Source organism: Hemicordylus capensis, chromosome 1, assembly GCF_027244095.1.
Source record: "Hemicordylus capensis ecotype Gifberg chromosome 1, rHemCap1.1.pri, whole genome shotgun sequence".
Classification (NCBI taxonomy): domain Eukaryota; kingdom Metazoa; phylum Chordata; class Lepidosauria; order Squamata; family Cordylidae; genus Hemicordylus; species Hemicordylus capensis.
Window position 1 is genome coordinate 47,681,901 of NC_069657.1, and position 7,910 is coordinate 47,689,810.

Sequence of the window (7,910 nt, forward strand, 5' to 3'; positions counted from 1 at the left end):
AAATGTTGGTCCCTATAGGGACAGCATTTGTCCCTCATTTTGGTGGTGGGGTGAGAAGCTTCTTAATTTGAGAGGTTTTTGGTTGAAAAGTGGTATCACTTGAATATGTTCTAAATCAGGGATTCTCAATGTTGGGTCCCCAGAAGTCTTCAGATCCCATAATCCGCAGCTCCAGTGGCCTTTGGTTGGGGATTATGGGAGTTGAAGTCCAACAACATGTGGGGACCCAATGTTGAGAGAATCCCTGTTCTAAATAATAACAAAGCTGGCACTATTCAATAGCATATAATTCAATTACACATATGTCAATGATACTCAGGCTCTTGATTATTTATTTATTTGACTATCACTGCATAATCTGCCGGGACACCTACCGACCCCCCAGCCACCCCCCCCCCAACTTGTGTCCCTCATTCTGACAATGAAATGTTGGCAACTCTAGCTGCCTGTGACTACCTAGTAAGTTCGTAATTGAGGTGAACATTATTATTATTATTATTAATTATTATTATTATTACATTTATATCCCGCTCTTCCTCCAAGGAGCCCAAAGCAGTGCACTACATACTTGAGTTTCTCTTTCATAACAACCCTGTGAAGTAGGTTAGGCTGAGAGAGAAGTGACTGGCCCAGAGTCACCCAGCTAGTATCATGGCTGAATGGGGATTTGAACTCAGGTCTCCCCGGTCCTAGTCCAGCACTCTAACCACTACACCACGCTGGTTCTCATGCCAGCTACAATTCTTAGTCACTAGACCAGGGGTTTCCAACCTTGGGTCCCCAGATGTTGTAAGACTACAACGGTGGCCACTGTGGATAGGGATGATAGTTGTAGTCCAACAACATTGGGTGACCCAAAGTTGGGTAACCTTGTACTGGATAATGGACTATAGCCAAGGCCATAGCCAGCCTTCCTTGAGAGGGATGCTTGAATTAAATGTATGGAGAGTCGACTATTTTCTCATAACCCACAAATATAGCCTGTGACTTTGGTGTCGATGCTCTACTAGCATCAGGAACTTAAAAGTTTTTTTGAAGTCCAGATACTATTGCCTGCTCACTTTCCTTAAACAAATAACTCCCTTAATAAGCAATCAATACAGAATGTAATAAATCAGTAACTCCCTTATCTTTATGCACCTGGCCATTACTCATAGTCATAGTTGCCAAGGGGCTTCTCCCACCCTCCAGCCCAGAATAAAGATCTTGAAAAATGCACTGAGTTGGGGGAAACTTGGGTGAGCAAAGCTGGGAGGGGTTTGGAGTGATTTGGGGGGAAGGGCAGCATCCACGATTGCTGTTTTTTTTAAAAGCCAGAATTTTTCCTATCCTAAAAAGCCACTCTTATTCTTTAAATGGAAACAGTCATGTCCCAAGTTAAAAAGCCTGTTGGATTTTTCTTCTTTAAATGTAGGTGTGGCTTCAAGTGGAATGGTATGTCCTCTGCCACCTTCTGCTACAGCAGCTCTGAGCTACACTTCCTCCATGAAAGTTATGTGGAACAGAATGCTGCACAATGCACATAGTTCCATGCTGCTATAATGACTGATCCAATGGACTCACTCCCTTAGATCAGGGCAAACACAGACTTTTCTGGCAGGGCTGCACCTTCCATACATCTCTCCAGTACATTCTGAATGTGCTGTGCTATGTGGTTACAGAGGAAGCTGCCATATACTGAGTCAGACCATTGGTCCATCAAGCTCAGTATTGTCTACACAGACTGGCAGCAGCTTCTCCAAGGTTGCAGGCAGGAATTACTCTCAGCCCTATCTTGAAGAAGCCAGAGAGGGAACTTAGAACTTAGATGCTCTTCCCAGAGCGTCTCCATCCCCTAAGAGGAATATTTTACAGTGCTCACACTCCTAGTCCCGCATTCATATGCAACCAGGATGGACCCTGATTAGCTATGGGGACAAGTCATAATTGCTACCACAAGACCAGCTCTCCTCCAGATTCCATGACTGTGCTTTTATTCCTTCATAGTGGATGCAGGGTATGCTCTTGGATTTGTTACCGATGGTTTTCATATTGCACTTTATGCAAAGAACCTGACAGTCTTTGGGCACAATCCACCGGGGAAATTCCCCTGTGCAAGCTTCCCTGAAAAGAATGGGAACAGTTCCCTGATGGACTGCACATTTTATTGTTCAAACGTTCCTGCAGTATAGGTGATTATAGTCCCCTCCCCATTTTTACAGATAGTGAACAGAGAGAGAGAGAGAGAGAGAGAGAGAGAGAGAGAGAGAGAGAGAGAGAGAGAGAGAGAGAAACCAATAACTTTTTGTCATTGCCCAAAGTACACTGTTACAAGTCAGTGACTGATGGGTAGAAGAATGCAACAAGTCATTTAAGAAGCTGCCTTATACTGAGTCAGACCATTTGTCCCCTAGGTTAGCACTGTCCACCCTGACTGGCAGAAGATCTTCAGGATGTCAGGCAAGGAGGTCTTTTCCAGTTCTGTAACCTAAAATCTGTGGGAAAGAACCTGGGACCTTATGCATGCAAAGAATGTGCTCTGTAACTGAACTCTGGTCCCTCCTCAAATCCATGACTGAGGAACTGAAACCCAGGTCCTCTAGATCTGATACTGTCTCACTGCACCAGACCGGCTCTGCTTTTACATTTGTAAATCTGGATGCATAATATCAGTATGGATGGAGGTACATTTTCCACAGACTCTGAAATGGCTATTTTTGGCTGGACAACTTCTGTCTGGGTAGAGACCCAACACGTTTGTTTTCAACAGTAGCAAGTTTCAACAGTGCCAAGTGAGGAAAATGTCAGAAAGTTTCTGGAAAATGCTGAATGCCATTTAGGTCAGACAGAGCCCAGTGGTTGCTGATGTCTCTCATTCCCACATGGAATTCAGGTTGGCACTTGTTTTCCTCCCCCCCCCCCCGCTGCTGTTGCTGTGAACCTTGTAAGTGAGCTGTTTCCCAGTCCAGGCCACATTCTCACTGCCCTTTTCTTGCTTTGAAGCTTGCTCAGATTCCATTATGATTTTATGAGAAGCCCACCAGCCCTGACAAGCAGAGCTCTTGAGTCAAGGCTGAAGCCAAGGTCACAACTGGGACAGGGATTAGCCAGTAAGGACATCAGAGGTGCACCTAGGTAATTTTGGATCCTGGACCTAACGGCCTTTGGAGCCTCCCAGATCCCACCCAGCTGCAAGTTAAGCATCATCCCCCTACACACACACACAGCGTGACACACGCAGTATTTTTAACACGAGGGTTCTTGAGGGCACAAACAGCAACTGAACTCACAAAAATGTAAGAATATTAAACAGGTATATTTATGCAAATATGCATTAGCAGAAACATTTCAACACGCAAATTAACATATTCTCATCCCACATATTTCTTTCTCCCACTCCCCACTCTGTCTCTAAAGCAGAGGTCACGCTTGGCACCAGGCGCACCCTTTGCCCCAGGTATGCAGTCGTGTGTGAGCTTGGCCTGAATGCAGATTTGGGTGCCTAGAGCGCCCAATTCACGGGGGAATCCCCCAATGCACTATGCTGCCCGGCTGGTGCATTTTGGGATTCCTGGAGGCCGGGACTCATTTTCCTGGCCTCCAGTGATCTGTGTTCCTTGTGGCACACTGAAGAGGAGATAGTTGATCGGCTGTGGGGGAAGGTAGGTTCATCCCTGCCTCCCCCTGCTGCCTGCCCCTGTACTGGTCACGTGCACAACCTCAGTTTCATTCATCTGCCCAAGTATTATCTGTTATGAAGAACACATGCTCCATACAGCAATTGCTAACAGGCAGTGACATTCTTGTACAATCCTGCAAAGGTTTGGTACAGCCAGCTCCAGATGTTTCAATCAGTCTCTTCTTCCACTTATCCATATGAATTCAATAGCTGTGGCTATCATGGAATCACTCCTCCCCAGAGAGAGCAAACTCTGAATAGAACAGCACATATATGTAAAAAAAGAAATCGGTTCCACTTTCATTGTAGCCAAGAAATGGCTGGTGCTGCGAGAGGAAGGTTTCAGAGTCAAATTCTAAACTGGGAGCATTCTTACAGTGCAGATCAGCTGCAGGAAGGAAGGGAAGAAGTGAACTTCCTTTGGGGTGAATGTATTTATTATTTATTTATTTATTTATTATTAAAAAATTTATACCGCCCTTCCAAAAAGCTCAGGGCTCAGCCAGAATGTAGGGCTGAGAGCTGCAGTGATGGTATCTTGCTAAAAGACCATGAAAACCTAGCTTACGTGGCTTAAAAAAAAAAAAAGAATTAGACAAACTCATCTAGGGCAGATATGACAAGAGAGAAGAGGTCTCTAGTTTTGGTAGAGATTCCTTTCCCCAGAGAAAAATATCTGGGAGTAGGATGACCATCCTTGTATCCACCCAAACCCCCAAACCAAAAGGGTCTGTGAGGGTTTTTGCTGCTAGAGAACATTGGCAGCAGGAAAACAAGCTGGCCAGAGAGGGGAGACTGGGCTGGAAGCATTTGCCTGCCGCTGATTTGGTCCCTAGGAACATGAAGCATGAGTCCTAAAGAGCAGGAGAGGGAATTTGGCCACACACACACACAACTCAGGCATGCAACCAGTTCTCTTCTAAGGGATCCTTTAAGCCTGGGGTATTGCTAGGCACTTTTTCAGGGGCCAGGCCCACGCCCCCCCTCTTTTGATAATTAAACTCAATCATGCCCCCCCTTTGAATAATTATGTCTGACTCCTCTCCAAAGGGAAACTGGAGGAGTTAAGTGCTGTAGTGGAGGCTAAGATATCTGTTTTGCCACCATTACAGCACAGCTCCTTTTAGGAAGGAGGCAGAAGCAATCATTGCTGCTAGAGCAGCAGCGGCAGCAACCAGCTGCCCCCCCCCCAATTGAGGAGGAGGTGGCAGATGGGATTTGGGGCCCTGGGGGCCATTCATTGGGGGCTTGAGTGAGCCCCATGGGCCATCTTCTAATAACACCCCCACTTTAATCATGCACACCATTCTGAGCTCCTCGGAGGAAGAGCGGGTTGACTTTTATTAGAGAATGTTTAACATACGGTTTACAAAAGCAACAGTGAATAGAATTTCCCGATAAAACACGGCCGCGTACTAACGAATGTGTGGTTGCAATGGTAGAGAGAATATAGCACTGTACGCGAGTTCCTACGGGTTTGGGTAGAGTCTGGTTAAAAGAGTTCAGTGAGAGGAAAGTCCAAAAGGTCCAAGGGAGGGATAGATCCCAGCCTCACCTTGCGTGTGGCTGGCAGGGCCGTGCCAGTCATCTTCTGCCAATTGCAGCCTCTGGGCGTGGGTCCTTGACGGTGGAGGGTCTTCTCCAGGTCCAGGGGGTCCTGCAGGGGTGTTGTATATACATGTATAAATAAACAAATAAGGTACGAGGAGGACCTCCCCCTTGTAGTATTAGAATAATTGGCCTCGAAGCCTCCTGAGGATGCGCTTCCTCAGACGCCAATCGCATCTCCAGAAGGATCCCTTAAACGAGGAGATCAGGTTGCCAACTCTGGCTAAAATGATCTGTGGAAATCTCCTCCCTCCCCTGCCAATATTTTCCACACTATTAATCCATTAAAATCTCCAAGACTACTTTCAATAGCCACCTGGAGATGGATGCAGAATCTTGGAGTCTCCAGGCCAATCCCAGGGCGGGAGCAGGTGGCAATGGCAACCCTAAGCGAACTGCATGGTGGAGGAGGGAAGATACACATAACGTACCATTTTTCATGGGTGCTCACTTGTGTTCTTATGTTCTTGCTGCATTCTGAGCTGGAAGAGAGAAGCACTATTTATACATTATGTTCAGCATATGCCCCCAATCTGTGTGTGGTAGCAAGCATGAATTGTCCCCTTTGCTAAGCAGGGTCTGCCCTGGTTTGCATTTGAATGGGAGACTGTTAAAGCAGAGCACCTGCACGCTTGCAAGCAGAAGGTTCCAAGTTCCCTCCCTGGCCATCTCCAGATAGGGATGGGAGAGACTCCTGCCTGGAACCTTGGAGAAGCCGCTGCTGGTCTATGTAGTCAGTACTGAGCTAGATGGGCCAAAGGTCTGATTTGGTATATGGCAGCTCCCTATGTTTACAGTATATACACATAGAAGCGATTCTCATAATCACTTGGGGTGGGTTGGGAGGGCATGGGGGGAAGGCTGCTCTTTACCTACCATTCCCCTAGATCAGGGTTTCTTAACCTTGGGCGCCCAGATGTTGGTGGACTGCAACTCCCATTATCCCCAGACACGGCCTTTGTAGCTGAGGATGATGGGAGTTGCAGTCCAACAACATCTGGGCACCCAAGGTTAAGACACCCTTCCCTAGATGACCAAAGTGTCCCTCTTTGGTGCGTTTCCCACATGGGCAGCCCTTGTTGTTCCGGGCTCCAGATATCCCACAATGCAGCATGCAACACACGCCTCATACTGGGAATTCCATCAGACAGGTGCTCTATGCACCCATCTCTGTGTCTCCTAGGGCTGAGCTCAGCCCAAGGAGACACGATACCCAGCAGCTGGGGTAAGGGTGCAAGTGCACCCTTAACCTTGGCTAACCATCAGGTTTCTTAAGAGGGTTAGGTGGGCAGGGAGTGGAGGGGTCCACAAGGATCCCGCTGCTTCTCACAACCAGCCTATAACTCCAGCTGGGCTGGCCCAGGCTGGTTGTGAGAACAGCGTCATAAAGTTATTCAGACACTATGTTCAGCGCAAGTACAATTGTACACCCCTTATCTGTGCCCTGCATTTGAAGGGGTCTGTACAGAGTTTCACTTTTTAAATGAACAGATGGCACTCAGGGGTGCAGATCTTACCTAAGGATTTGAGAAGTATATTAAGCTCCTCCCATCAAACCTAATAATCCTTATCTTCCCCCAGAAGTGCTTTTCCTCCATCCCACCCCCACGTTAAGCAAGGAGATTTTCCTCAAACTTCCCCTATGTCTGCACCCATGTACACTCATTCACACAAACCCGTGTACATGCACACACAGACACCTGTATAGCGTCTGAACAGGACCAGAGAGAGAGATGGGCAGGAGGGAAGAGCGTAAACTGGTTTGGCTGAGCAGCGTTTCGCCCTTTGCTGCCTGCCTCCGCGGCTGTCACTTGACCCACCCCGGGGCCGGGAGGGCTTAATACGCTGACTCGGGTTCCTCGTTTTCTCTCTGCCCTGAGCCCTCAAAGCCAGCCTTCCAAGCGGAGTAGCGTGAGCCGCAGCCTTGCGTGAGCCAAGGGACAGAACCGGCAGGCAGGGCGGCGAGAAGAGGGGAAGCCGAGCACATCACAGCAGCAAACGCAGACTGATTGGGTAGTATGGAGGGCAGGCAGACGCGGCCTGCTCCTGGCCCTCGAGGGCGCCTCTTTCCAAGCCGGCCTCACAAACGCTGAGTCAGCAGCGTCCGGCAAATTAGTCCACACGTTGACTGCGGGGTTCCGGACTCCTAGTAACGTTGACAAAGCTCTGAGGGTGCGCGCGCAAGTCTCTCCCCCACCCCGCATCCGGAGAGTATTGATAGAGGAGGCAGAAGAGGCTAGAGTAACGGCTCCCCACCTCCTGCGGGCTAGGGAACTGAATTTGCAAATCGCCCTCCCCTCCGCCCGGCTCCTTCTAGTCTTATTTCCAGAGTCTTGCAAGCTGCATCAGCCTTTAGGCATCAAACGTGCCCAGGGAAAAGGGCGCAATGGGAGGCTGCAGTCTTAAAAACGGGGGTGCAGGCTGTTGGAAGTGAAGGACTATGCACTGTCTCTTGTCTCAATGGCATAGGAGGACAGACTAGTGAGTCACAGGGCCAAGACACTGGTCCTCCCTTCTCGGTACTCTGACACTATCCCTTTGGAATGTAGATTGTTACTCTCAGGGACACTTCCTTCCTTCCTGCCACTTCCTCTCCCCCTGCTCTTCCCTTCCTTCTGCCTCGCAACATGCAAGCTCCTCTCTC

General features: G+C 48.3%; 1 long non-coding RNA gene across 1 annotated transcript; it reads right to left on the reverse strand.

The window, feature by feature from the left end:
* Positions 1 to 2,319: 2,319 nt before the first annotated feature.
* LOC128339216 (uncharacterized) lies at positions 2,320 to 7,455 on the reverse strand. Its single transcript, XR_008312909.1, has 3 exons — positions 6,967 to 7,455; positions 5,698 to 5,748; positions 2,320 to 5,315 (listed from the first exon to the last, which is right to left on the reverse strand). It is a non-coding gene; the product is annotated as an uncharacterized LOC128339216 (long non-coding RNA).
* Positions 7,456 to 7,910: the final 455 nt, after the last annotated feature.